General features: G+C 40.7%; 1 long non-coding RNA gene across 1 annotated transcript; it reads right to left on the bottom strand.

The window, feature by feature from the left end:
• Positions 1–8,640: 8,640 nt before the first annotated feature.
• On the bottom strand, positions 8,641–14,550 carry LOC140812056 (uncharacterized). Its single transcript, XR_012113598.1, has 4 exons — positions 14,410–14,550; positions 14,119–14,330; positions 8,817–8,909; positions 8,641–8,715 (listed from the first exon to the last, which is right to left on the bottom strand). It is a non-coding gene; the product is annotated as an uncharacterized lncRNA (long non-coding RNA).
• Positions 14,551–15,120: the final 570 nt, after the last annotated feature.

The raw sequence follows: 15,120 nt of genomic DNA, 5'->3' as shown, positions 1-15,120 counted from the left end.
CGGGGTAACTGTACGTCTTACTCCTAGACTTCGGTCGTGTCTGTATCGAATGTCTACAATCGGAGGAAGTCTGCTCCTATGCATCGACACACCGAACGTCTAGTTTTGACAAATTTGTCAATGACTCTCCTATCTCAATGCTTGAATATAAATATATAGACAAGGCATGATTATATCAAGAGATTTGAATATAAATCTATAAACAAATCCAATTCATATCAAAGAGATAAACAATAACAAATCTAGTATGTGATTTTGTTGGGAAACTCCAATCAAATTTGATTCGAGTCGTATCTTCCCCACAATCACATGAATTATACCTTTCGTCGTACAATCTCTGTCGATGTCGAAGTCTCGCTATCAGAGTTGCCAATACAAATATGAAATGGCAATGTAGAGGAGTACCATGTCACAATACCACTCAAAATCAAGTCTTATTCAATTCATATTCAATCTCGGTATAAATCAACGGCATAACGGCGTAATATTTCGATACCGGTACTCCACCAATAATCAGTACATGATCCACAAGTCATAACATCAATAACCACAATCATAATTTCCCAAAATCTGCATGTATACAACTCAAAACATGCTGGAAATTACTAGCAATAGCATACGGTGTCTGTTCTTCGATCTGGTTGCGCATACGCTATGCTTAATATGTCAAGAACACAATATAATCATCATATCATAATTCTTCCAACATATAAAATATAAATCATGTTGAAACTTAACCAAACTTACATCTTCTTGTAGCCTTCAAAGAGAGGAATCCAAATCTATATTCAGATTCAAGTTTTAATGTATAAATCTCACACAATCACAATTATAAATTTGGAAGAACTTGAGGAATTGTTGAAGATGCTCTCGGTTCTGAGTTATGAAAATGAGAAAGACTGAATCAGTACAATATCTATATATATATATGCCATGTGTCACAACAAGGAACAAAGGTGGATTTCTCACATGCAACACCGCGGGTGCGGTCACTCTTCACCGCGGGTGCTCTGTACCCACGGCATGCCTTTCATTTTCTGAAATTCGACGACCGCGGGTGCGGTCTCTCCTTGACCGCGGGTACGGTCTTGCTTCGAATAAATTTTCCTACCCCTACTGGACATCGACCGCGGGTGCGGTCTTGATTGCACCGCGGGTGCGGTGTGGTTTCGGCTCACCTTCAAAATTCAGAATTATATAACCGCGGGTGCGGTCTCTTCCTAAGTGCGGGTGCGGTCTATCTTGTACTCAAAACTCTAATTTCTCATGCCTTTTCTCCCCTCATTGCATGTCATGCATTCTCATATCTTTGAGTATCATATTAATGAAGACTAATGAATCCAGAACCTTACAACACCCTTCATAGGTTCTACCTTCACACAGAAATGGTCGCCAACTGCAAACCCTAGGTCTCTCCTTCTCTGATCTTCATAGCTTTTCTGTCGACTCTGAGCAGTCCTCATCCTATCACGGATCTTGACTACTACTTCGGCAGCCCGCTGAATAATCTCCGGACCCAACTCTGCTCTCTCTCCTACTTCATCCCGATGAACATGAGATCTACACTTGCGGCCATATAGTGCTTCATACGGAGCTATACCAATAGACGATTTGAAACTGTTGTTGTAGTTGAACTCTACCAGTGGCAAGTTTGACTCCCAACACCCAGAGAAATCAATCAAAAAAGAACGGAGAAGATCCTCCAAGATCTGGAAAACTCGCTCTGACGGCCCATCTGTCTGCGGATGGAAAGCTGTGCTAAACAACAACTTCGTACCCACTGCCGAATGCAAACTCTTCCAGAATGCGGAAGTGAATCTAGGGTCTCTGTCAGATACGATAAAAACTGGGATACAATGAAGTCGGACTACCTCTCGGATATACAACTCCGCATACTGAATCATGGTGAAAGTCATCTTAATGGGCAAGAAGTGTGCAGATTTGGTAAGACGATCTACAATCACCCAGATAGCATTTGATCCTCTGACTGGCTTCGGAAAACCGGTCACGAAGTCCATGGAAACATTCGTCCACTTCCACTCGGGAATGGGAAGAGGCTTGAGCAATCCTGCTGGTATCTGATGCTCTGCCTTCACTAACTGGCAAGTCAGACACTCGGATACAAATCGTCTGATGTCTTTCTACGTCCCAGGCCACCAAGACAATGACTGCAGATCTCGGTACATCTTCGTACTCCCTGGATGAATAGAGTACGGGGACATTTGGGCCTCTGATAGAATATCTGCTCGGATAGAACCACTGCTGGGAACCCACATCATGTCTCGCACAATACCGTCGCTGACTAGGATACAAGATACTGCCCTTGGCCTCATCTCTCTGCTTCCACTTTGCCAACTGTTCATCTGCTGACTGACCACTGCGAATACGGTCTAGAAGAGAGCACTGAATAGTAAAGGTAGATAGACGGGGAACTCTACCTCGAGCATAAGTCTCTAGAACAAACCTCTGCATCTCAGTCTGAAAAGGTCTCTGAATCGTCAAATGAGCCATCACTGCAACTTTTCTGCTCAATGCATCCGCAACTACATTAGCTTTACCCCGGTGGTAGCTAATGTCACAGTCATAATCATTCACAAGCTCCAACCAACGCCTCTAACGCATGTTCAGCTCCTTCTGCGTAAAGAAATACTTGAGGCTCTTGTGGTCGGTAAAGATCTGGAACTTCTCTCCATACAAATAATGCCTCCAAATCTTCAAGGCAAAAACTACGGCAGCCAACTCTAGATCATGGGTAGGGTAATTCTTCTCATTAGTCTTCAACTGATAGGAAGCATATGTTATCACCTTCCCATGCTGCATCAATACTGCGCCAAGACCGAGCTTCAAAGCATCGGTATACAGAACAAACTCACCGGGCCCTGACGGCATGGCCAAAACTGGTGCTGAGATAAGAGCTTTCTTCAAAGTATCGAAGCTCTTCTGAAAATCATCGCTCAACACAAATTTCACATTCTTCTTGGTCAATGTTGTGAGTGGAACGGCAAAAGAGGAGAATCCCTTAATGAACTTCCCGTAATATCCTGCTAGCCCAAGAAAACTGCGGATCTCTGATGCATTCTGCGGCACAACCCAATCTCTGACTACGGCAACTTTCGCTGGGTCTACCTCAATACAACTGCTAGAAACAATGTGGCCTAAGAACGTCACCTTCTCTAACCAGAATTCGCACTTACTGAACTTTGCGAATAACTTGTGCTTCTGCAAGGTCTGCAACACTGTGGTCAGATGTCTGCTGTGATCCTCCTGATTCTTGGTGTAGATGAGGATGTCGTCTATGAATACTATCACCAACTGGTCAAGATACGGCTGAAATATGCGATTCATGAGATCCATGAAGATTGCTGGCGCATTCGTCAGACCGAACGGCATCACAAGGAACGCGTAGTTGCCATAACGAGTCCTGAAACCAGTCTTGGAAACATCAACTTATCTCACCCTCAACTGGGGATAACCGGAACACAGATCTATCTTGGAGAATGTCGAAGCTCCCTGCAACTGGTCAAACAAATCCTCGATCCTTGGAAGTGGGTACTTGTTCTTCACTGTAACCCTGTTCAACTCCCGGTAGTCAATACAAAGCCTCATCGTGCCATCTTTTTTCTTCACAAATAAGACTGGTGCGCCCCATGGAGAAAAACTCGGGCGAGTGAACTCTTTATCTAGAAGTTCTTGAATCTGCTTCTTAAGCTCTGCCATCTCTGTCGGTGCTAGTCGGTACGGCGCTTTCGAAATCGGGGCCGTACCTAGCATAAGCTCAATAGAAAGCTCCACCTCTCTCTCGGGTGGCAAACCAGAGACGTCCTCAGGAAAAACTTCTAAGAAGTCTCTAACAATCGGAACATCTGTAGCTGACTGACTGGGTGCCTCGGGGACAGATACAAAAGTTGCTAAAAATGCCCGACACCCTCTATGAATGAGCTTCCTAGCCTTGACATAAGGAATAATGAGCGGTAAGGGGAAGTACTTGTGCGGCTCGAATAAGAACTGCGTCATTCCAGGCGGTCGGACTAGAACAGATCTCCGCTGGAATTCAATCAAAACTCTGTTCCGCAATAGCCAATCCATCCCTAGAATAATGTTAAACTCTGGCATCGGCAGTACGATAAGATCCGCATAAACAAGATTGCCATGGAGCTCATGATCTATGTCTCGCATCACATTGGTAGGTGCCATCTCCTCGCCAGAAGGCAATACTACTGAATAGGCTGCATCTAGCCCAACGGTCTTGACCTTGAGGAAATTAGCAAAGACCTCCGAAATAAATGAGTGAGTGGCCCCTGAATCTATCAAGGCCTTCTTAGCACAACCAGATATAAAAATTCTCCCTGTCATAAGCATGGTCTCCGGGTTCGTTTCCGTAGCATGGAGAGCAAAAACTCTGCCTTGGGTAGTCAGATTCCTCTGAGAGCACTGCATCAACATGTGGTCTGGACTGCCACACTTGTAACACTTTCCTGAGCCAAACATACATGCTCCAGGATGGCGGCGTGAGCACTTGGGACAAACTCGGTGCTCAAAAGTTCTCAGGGCTGGGCGTCCCTGCTGCTGCTGCTGATGACCTCTGTTTTTAGGTGGACAATGGAAAGGCCTCTTTTTCTGCTGCTGATGTTGCTGAGGAGGAGGGCGGTGTGGTACCTGGACTGGGCGCTTGCCCGGGCGGTCTCTCTCGATATCACGCTGATCCTGCTCTGCGGCTAGAGCTTTGGAGACGGCGACCTCATAAGTAGTAGGGTCAGACACCCTAACATCACGGCGCAAGATCGGCTGTAGACCCACCAGGAAATGCATCAACTTCGCTTTAGCATCATTCGCGATCAGGGGCACAAAATGACAACCCCTCTCAAACCTACGGATGAACTCCATAACAGTAAGATCTCCCTGTCTCAGGTTCATGAACTCAGTGGTCAACCTGGTGCGCACTTCCTCAGTGAAATATTTGGAGTAGAATACCTCCGTGAAGTGCGCCCAACTAAGTGTAGCCAAGTTCAAGGCTACTGATGCTCCTTCCCACCATAAGCGGGCATCTCCTCCGAATAAATAGGTAGCACAACGAACTCGGTCTGCATCTCCAAGCTCCATGAACTTGAAGATAACCTCGAGGGACTTGATCCAGCCCTCGGTAATCATGGGATCAGATGTCATTGAAACCTCCTTTGGCCTCATCTTCATGAAGCGCTCATAGACAGCCTCGGGCCCTGTCGGACTTGTCACCACCGCATGGTTCCCCGCAAACTGTGCGAAGAACTGAGTCATCCCAGCTAGCATCTGGGAATTCATGTCCGATGGAGGTGGAGGTGGAGGTGGTAAGTCTCTCTCCTGCCTCTGCTCCTTTGTCCTCTTGGCGAGGCTCATCATTTCTATTGCGCTCGAGAATGCGTCTAAGGGGCATACTGTTCCATACATAACCCATACGTAACTAACATGCATAATTCCATAATTTATTTAAATTTAAATACTGAACAATAAAATAAATCTGGACGTAAAACATTTCCTGAAAACATGATGTTAATAATTCATGCTTTAAATAAAATGCGTAAATATAAAACTTACAGACCGAAGACGTGACTTCATGAGCTTCTCGTGGCCAGTGGTAGTACAAACATTTACAGAACCCGGCTGTGATACCAGCTATAATGGCCCGAAAATTCGTGTTTGAAAATTTGCGGAAAATTTAAAATTTTCTTTTTAACATAATTAAAATGCCTCATTCACAAAATAACTGATAAATCAAGTTTAATGTTTAAAAATAGCAGCGGAAGAAATTATTGTTTGCAAAGTAACAAGTTAAAGTAGTCCATCAACTGATAAAAATATTTGAGCATAACAAAATGGTAAATGCTAAAAATGAGGTCATCGGGTTCCACTACTGCCGACCCAAGCTAGCTAACTGGTCCCCGCCCTCGGCCCCGACATCATCAGTACCTACAACTATCAAGTCTAGTGAGCCTAAAGACTCAGCATGCATATATCGTAAATAACGAGTAAATAATATAATAAAGTTGCATGGGAGTAAAATGTCATGTCATGAGGCATAATGTGAAAATAATTTATCATGAGAAATTATAATACGTGCATAACCGACTGAAAATCACAGCGAAAATTTTTGTTCCTTGGAGCCCTGCAATAAAATAGCACGTCATAAATTTTATGTTGAGATTATGGTCTACGCAAGGGGCCCCTGCACTGAACTGAACTGAACTGACCGGTAACTGGCGACCAGGTGAAATAATGAACGTCTGATCAGACTAATGCCATAGTATACTGGGTGGCACATAACTGAACTGACCAGTAACTGGCGACAGGATAATGCAATGTATAGTGAAATAGCCACAAGCAATATCGCATAAATCTCAAAAAAATATTTTACATTTTTATGCACGTAATATAATTAAATGGCATACTTAAATATCCTGTCTATTTTACCACATGGATTGGATCGTTCCCAGGCTCGTTGCGACATAAATTTATCATGAAAAATATGCAAATGATTTTCTTGACCAAACTTTATAATTGAATCCAAAAACGAGACAATTACGCCCAACGAATTCGTATTAATCATGACTCCGTACCAACCCTAACCAACACCGAACCATCATTTAGTCATGATTAAAATACACTTAAAATAATGAATTAAAGCTCCAAAAATGATAAGGGCCGAAATTTTGGTGAATGGAGGCCAAAACATGAAACGCTCTTTCGAGAGTCAATTTGGCATATCGCACCGTAATTTCCCGTACGCCCTCAAAAATGATCCGAATCACAAATGACCAAAAACATGACCTTCCTAACTTGATGAGGCAATGTCCGGTCGAAGGCCATAGGCTAAAAGCCAACCAAGAACTCGAACGATCCACTGAACCGACGCAGCAAGTTGCTATCACAAAAATACAGCAGCTGTGCTTTGGTTTCCTTGCGTCGTTTGCGAGACTAATGGCCATTGGGGCTTGAACCACCAACCAGAACCTATTACCAACATCCTAGGTAATGATTTGAACCATGGTTAAGGGGCCTAGGCCATCCACAATTCGCACGACACCCGAAACCAACCGAAAGTCCCACCCGAGGGCACCCTTGCATGTGTGTGGTGTTTTGCTTCGTTTGTTGTCTCGTGTCGTTCCAATGGCCATTTGATTGACCATGGCATGATCTAGACATCCAGAGGTATGGTATGAACCATGGCTAAGGTCCATAGGCCAACCAAGATCCACACCATTCAACAAAACCGAATGTTACACTTGCTGTAAAATGAGAAGGCCGAAGGGGGAAGGGCTGTTCTTGTGTTTTGATTTAAAAACCAATGCAACCATGGACCAAGCCTCAAAAGGGCGACTTGGTCACGTCTTAGACATGCTAGGGAAGGGATAAAACCAGGGTTATAGGCCCAATAGCCAACCTAGGTTAGAACCATCCTTAGACAAACAAAACAGAATTTTCGAACTCCCATTTCTGCACTATGGGGAGGTTGTTGTCATTTCGATTTCCAGAAAGCATGGGGGCTGAACTAATGGATCAACATGGTCCTAATACATCCTAGTACATGTATAGATGCGGGATAGTGAGCCTGGAATCGAACCGATTCCTGAAACAATGAAAACAAGCCAACCCGTGAAGCATGAAATGTAGAAGCCGAAATTCTGCACTCATTTTTCGAAAATAGTATGGAAATATTTCTGTTTTTATTGAAAGATCATGATCATGTAGTGCTTAAAATTCATAATATAGCTTGATTGAATAGCAAGGAAGAACATATGCATGCCTGGTTTCGTTTTGAAAAAAAAACGAACGAAACGCAACGACGCGTCACGGAGGAGACGAAGCGTTTTTTCTTTGTTGCTTGCTACAAGATTTCTCTCTTGTTCTAGCTAGCACCTTTCGATTTTTTTCTCTCAAAAAGTCTCTGAATTCGGGGATAACGGATGGGAATGGTGGTTAGGAGAGTGAGGGGAAGGGGTTGTAATTTAAAAGGGATTCAAATGCATGACCAAGTCTTGCTCCCTTTTTGAATTTGAAAAGGTTGCTATCAAATATTTCTTGGAGGGATATTAGAGGTGACCGATTCTTCATGTCATGACAAGGTTAGGATAATGATCTAGTATTAATAATTAAGGGTGATTAATAAATAAAAAGATTATTATGCTAAGGGATGACAAGGAGATGGTCAAAGGTGAGTTGGCAACAAAATTGATTAATCATCTAAGGGGCCGAAAATTAAACAATTAAATGGAGGGGAATATTGTTTAGTTAGTAATTTTTTAAACCTTAAGAGCCTTAACCTAAATGAACGTACTTATTTCTACTTACCTCAAGTTGCTTAAATAATTCCTTAAACCTACTTTTAACTTAAATCAACTTATTAGCTAGCTAAAAATAAACTCCGGGAATGATTTCATAAATATTAAATTTTATCTCAAAACTCAAACTCCAGTCCGGCCTCACTGAATTAACTGAAAAGATAAAAATTTAAACTACTGCATAAAATAATTAACTTTAAAGAAAAGCATTTAAATACTCATGCAATAAAATCATTTTAATTTAAAATACTAGAATTATGCATGGCTTATACGTAATCTAATTTACGGGTTCTACACATTTTCTCTTCATCAGCTTGAGTAATAGGTTCCCCATTTTTTTCTTGTGCCCTTCTATTCAAACTTGCAATCTTGTAATATTTGTATCTCCCTGTGTTGTCTTCTCCTTAAATATAGAAATATATAAATTCAAAAAATGTATATATATATATATATATACCATTACTTATTACTTAAATCAGAAAATATAAAAAAAATAATATTTACCATAATGTGAGTCCAACGGGCATAACTTCTCTAGCTCATTGTGTGAATGTGGTTTTGTTTTACCTTCATTGCTCTAAATCTTGCACTCTTTTCCTGAAATATAACATAACCAAGATATTAATTACAAGTATTATCATGTTAAATACAACAAAAAGAAGCAATGTATTCCGAATTTACTGGGTTTTGAAATTGTTAAACATAAAAATTTTATTTGACTATACTAATCCAACCACATATTAATCACATTAAATAATAAATTCACTATCATTTATATATAATTCAAGTCCAGCCACATATATTCACATTAAGCCCAACCCAACATATACATATTAGAAGACGTAAAGTTATTGAACAAAAGAATCTCCATTGATGTAAGCTCGAAGCTACAGACGAGTACAAAGCAATGAAAGGAAACAAAATGTTCAATACAATTACAGTAACCGCTTGAAGTTATTTATATGTGTCCATGTATGTAAACAAAAAACAGAAAACGTGTTTCTTATTTAACACTTTTAATACGCCCCCTCAAGACGGAGTGTGAATGTTGTGAACACCCATCTTGGTAAGCAACATGCGAAAGCGAGACGGCAATAGACACTTAGTGAACAAATCTGCAAGTTGAAACTGAGATGAAACATGTAGAAGCTTGATAAGACCACGCTGTACTTTTTCTCTCACAATGTGGCAATCAATCTCGATATGTTTCGTACGCTCATGGAACACTAGATTGGAGGCAATGTGAATGGCCGATTGACTATCACAAAACAACACCGCGGGTTCACTATATGATATGCATAAGTCCTTAAGTACGGCTAGCATCCAAATAACCTCACAAGTAGCACCAGCCATAGACCGGTATTCTGAAAGCGGACCGGTTACGGTGGCCGGAAGCGCAACGGAAGTCAAAATTTTAATTTTCTACTAGGATTTTCGGCCACCCCTTGTATTTGTGTAATATTTACAAACAACACCAAAACATACATAGGGTGTTAGAAAGTTTGTTACCTATCAACCTCACAAGGTTGATGATGGCACCAACTTAGTTGACTAGCAACTAAGCTCTTGAAATGGATGACAATCTACAAGCACACCTCATTTCCTTCAAGAATTAGGCCCACCACTAAGCAAGGTAAAACCCCTCTTGATTTGCACTAGAAAATCAAGAGAATTTTTCATAGAGAAGATTTTATTCTCCAAGAAAATGAAGAACAAAAAGGAAGAAAAATTGAGAGAATTTTTGCCCAAAAATTTCGGCCAAGTGAATGAGAGAGAGGGAAGAAAATTTTCTTGGTTTTGTTAAAAGTTGTCTTGCATGCCAACTATTATTTTAATCAAAAGTATTCTCCACCCCTTGGTCTCCCAAGCATGCAAACCCTAGTATATTTTGCATGTGGGCTTGTAACTTTTACAAGGCCCATGGACTTTTAATTGTCTCAAACATTTTGAGCCCAATTAGACTTTATTTGATTTTACTCAAGCCCACTAGTCAAATAATTATTTCCAATTGGGCTCTACAAGGCCCAATGATATTTAATTAATCCAACACTTGAATTAATTTAATTATTTGGACTCTACTAGGTCCACTAGTGTTTAATTAATTCAACACTTGAATTAATTTAATTAAGTCCATAATAATGTTTATGAAAATCACAATTTTCACATACATTATCCAATTGGCCAAATTTTAATCTAGGAACACTTCCATAAATTAAATTTTAATTTTCTCTTATAGAAGTCAAACTTCTATTTTTCTTTACTTTACGCTTATAAACACATTTATAAGCCGTTCAACACATTGAACTATTTTACTTCTCATCGGGATTTACAAAGCTAGTACTTGTGTGGCCCTCAACGGTTCATTGATACAACTAGCCGTGGGTACACATCTCTATGTGATTCGGACTAAACCTGTCCTTATTCGAGCATACCCCAAGTGCTCCACTCTTACTTATCAACTCCTTGATAGTAAGAACGTCAGAACTCAAGTCTGATAGTACCCAACCAATCACGTTAAACGCCTAGCAGCATCGCTTACGTGATTCCCTAGGTATCACATGATAGTGCCTGCAAGAACCATTCAATTATGGTTAGCGTACAGTACGGTCCCTTCAACTCATATATCCCGACCGATTCGTCAACTATTGGTTTATCGAGAGTCGTCAATGAATCGATACTATGTGTCATGTTGTGGTTTCATCGATGGTGTAATCTATGAAACCCCTTTCATAATTACCACCATACTCTGATCAGAGATTTCAACCCACACATACATGAAAAACACATAGGATATCCATGCCCGTAGGGGTTTCTCACAGTATAGAAGTTCAAAAGGAGTTTGATTTAAAATTGGAGAAGAAGGTGTACGATTGATAAGATAAACAGAGGTTAAAACACAATCACTCCAGTATGGTAGGGTAATATTGGATTGAAACATTAAGGATCTTGCCACATTCAAAATGTGTTGATGTTTCCTTTTCACAACAGAGTTTTGTTGTGGTCTTTCAACACAAGAATGATAAGAGACAATTCCCTCGGCCTTATAGAAATCTGAAAAATTTAGTTCTGGAGCATTGTCCGATCGAACCGATTTAATTTTCTGTCCGAATTGAGTATGGATCATTTTGCAAAAGTCTGGAAATAGATGCAAAACATCGGATTTAGATTTCAACAAATAAATCCATGTGAAACGAGTATGATCGTCAACTATAGTAAGGAAGCATTTGTATCCCTCAATGCTCAGAGGTGTAAAAGGTCCCCAAATATCAATATGAAGTAGGTGAAAAGGACTATTACATAGTGTGTTTTGCGAAATAAAAGGTAACCTCTTTTGTTTGGACAAAGGACATATCGAACAATGCATTACACCATCATGCTTTAAAGAATTATCTCCAAAAACATTCTCTAAGACTGACAGTTTAGGAAAAGAAGGGTGACCCATTCTATAATGCCACAATTCTAATTTTGAAAAAGCAACATTACAGACTGTTGGAGAGGAACTGGAATGACATGTGCTGGACTGATGTTGTGGGCTGGAATGATGTTGTGGGCTGGAATGATGTAGAACGTACAGATTTCCCATCCTGCTACCCATCCCAATCGTCTTGTTCGTGGTAAGTGCCTGAATAAAGCAGGAATCAGAAAGAAAATGAACCGAGCAAGGAGTGTGATTAGTTAACGAGCTGATAGAAAGCAAGTTAAAACTAAATTGAGGGACGAACAACACATCATCTAGATACAAATCAGGAGACAGTTGTACAGAACCAATGTGTGTGGCATACACCAGTGAGTTATTAGGCAAAGTAACTCTTGAGGAAAATGACTTGCTCGATGAGAAGAAACTCAATGAACAACAAATATGATGGGTAGCACCTGTGTCCAATATCCAACGTGTGCTGAGTGAAGGGTTAAGACCAAATGCCAAAGAATAGTTACCACTGAAACAAGAAGCAGAAGGTCCAAGTTGTTGTGTGTCCAGTGCACTAGTATGACCAAGTTGAAGCTGTGAACTCAAGAAAGCAATGAGCTGCCTGCACTGATCAGGATTCAGAGAACTCGCCATTGAATTCATTGAGGGAGCAGGTGAGGTATGTGCTGGAACAGGTGGAGTATGTGCTTGGTTGACATGTATCTGCCGACCACTGCCTAATTGTAGTTGTTTATATTTTGGATGACCAACCGGATAACCGTGGATTTTGTAATACTTGGTAATTGTATGCCCTGTCATATGACAATGAGAGCAGATTGGCTTGTCACCAGAATTGTCTTTAACATACTGGTTTCCTTTAGTCATAGCTGCCACGGAAGACTGATGAGTGCTGTCACCAGAATTGTCTTTAACATACTGGTTTCCTCTAGTCATAGCTGCCACGGAAGACTGATGAGTGAAGGAATATTGATCTGCAGAAGGACTTGTAATGTCTTTGTGGATAGAACGTTGCCGCTCTTCCTGAACAACTAGTGAAAAAACCTTAGAAATCACAGGAATTGGATCCATCATCAAAATTTGGGCACGAATCTGTGCATAAGACTCATTTAACCCCATTAAAAATTGCATCACACACTCTTGATTCTGATAATTGATCCAATCCTTCATTGATCCGCAATTACAGACAGATACAGGTTGAAAATCCTTCAACTCATCCCAGAGAGTTCGTAATTTGGTGTAATAAGCGTTGATGTCCATGAATCCCTGATGTAAACCAGTTAAAAGCTTCTTGAGCTGGAAAATTCTCGGAGCATTGCTCTGGTGAAATCGATCTCTCAAGTCGATCCAAATTTCAGATGCTGTAGGTATATACAGAAGACTATCCGATATTTTGCGGCTAACGGAGTTCAAAAGCCACGAAATAACCATGCTATTGCAGCGATTCCAAGCTCCGTACAACAAATCATCCATCGGAGGGCGTAGATAAGCCCCATCAACAAAAACGAGCTTATTTTTGGCTGTTAATGCCATTGAAATCGCGCGACTCCAAGTATTGTAGTTAGTACCTGTGAGTGGATGCGTAACTAACACCAATCCAGGATGATCTCCGTTTTGAAGATAAAATGGACTGCTCGAGTCTTCAGAAACTAACCGGCCACTGGAATTGTTCATAGCTTGAGAAGATGTCGAAGCTTGATTTCCTCTGGCCATAGAGAAACTACAAACGTAGCTTAGTATTTTATCAGCTCTGATACCATATTAGAAGACGTAAAGTGATTGAACAAAAGAATCTCCATTGATGTAAGCTCGAAGCTACAGACGAGTACAAAGCAATGAAAGGAAACAAAATGTTCAATACAATTACAGTAACCGCTTGAAGTTATTTATGTGTCCATGTATGTAAACAAAAAACAGAAAACGTGTTTCTTATTTAACACTTTTAATAATACACTTAACTATATATATAGGGGATCGAGTCTTTAAATTTAGCTGAATATTCTATTATATAAACACGGGAGTCCTAAACTCTGATGACAGAAAACTGTACCATACCTATGTTTTCCAGTAAAATACATGAAGAACTAACCAACTCCGGCCGACGCACCATCACATCATCACTAACTCTTAATTGATGCGTTGATATCTTGAGGAAGTGTGTCAACTTCTTCAGATTATCAAGAAACTCAGCAGCTCCCTCTTGCGATGTGTGCGTGTGTGTGTAACTTAAAAAATAAGCACCACTAGTTATTTTAAACTACTATATCATGTTAACAACAACAAAATCGCTTGACAGAAAGAATGAATCGCACACCATGCAGAAAGCCTTAGGCTCTTTATATTATTTCATATCTATAAGAAAAGTGAATTAATACTTACTCGAAAGGTAGGTGATAGTGTCCTCTTTACAAACAAGTCCAACTAATTTTGGTCCATAAATTTGGGCTTCAAAAGTCTGAGATTTCGTGAACCCACTCGACTTGTATTAGTTTCTCATACAAGTATTTTCAGTTTGGATTTTTTATCGCGCCACAATTTAGCTAACTTTTGAAAAATTGATTTTTTTCCCAATCCTCAACTTTATAAGTTATCTGTAAATAGAAACAAGAAAATATTTCTACAACTTTCAATAAAAATTGAAATGAAATATTAAGTGACTGAATATATTACCTGAAGACAACTCCACATATTATTCTTCACTTCTTCATCTATGTCATTCCATCCATCCAATGTATATGGCACAAATTCCTTTATCATGCAACCTAGAAAAGAAGCATATTTAAATGAATTATCTCCCATCGACTGTCCTAATTTGATGCTCACGAAGTGATGCTCACGGGAAATTTAGGGTCCGCTCCCAGCAAGTGTCACTAGTACAGACGCATGTTTTGAAATTACCCTGAGCCTGAAATCACAGATAAGATCGTTAGGAGGGGCCAGGAGGGTATCCTAGCGTAGCTCCTCCGACGCTCAAGTTAGAGACTGAGGATATAGGGAGAGAGCAGTTAAGGGTGCTGCAGAAAACAATATAGTGAATCCAAATCATTCGCTCAAACATGGCATTTATAGGAGAATACTGAGCTTGTCATGGGCCATTTCCCTGTGGGCCTTAGACATGGGCCGGGAGTTTGGGCCAGGAGTTTGGGCCGGATCTTGATGGGTTCATTCCTGAGGTATCACAATTCTCTCCCTCCCGAGTCGAACTGAATCGTAGGTTCAAAGTTTGATTAATTGCGTTGTTCTCGGTTTACAACACGTGAGTTTTGTGTCCTTCTCGCCATCTGTCAGTCTCAAAAAAATTGGAAACAAATCAATTCGCAAACCTGCAGCGTCGCCCCCTCTCCACGCTCGCCCACGAAGCCTCGCCCCAAGCCTCGCCTG

This window comes from Primulina eburnea, chromosome 1 (genome assembly GCF_022965805.1).
Source record: "Primulina eburnea isolate SZY01 chromosome 1, ASM2296580v1, whole genome shotgun sequence".
In the NCBI taxonomy this organism is placed as follows: domain Eukaryota; kingdom Viridiplantae; phylum Streptophyta; class Magnoliopsida; order Lamiales; family Gesneriaceae; genus Primulina; species Primulina eburnea.
This window is presented reverse-complemented; position numbering and strand designations above follow the sequence as displayed.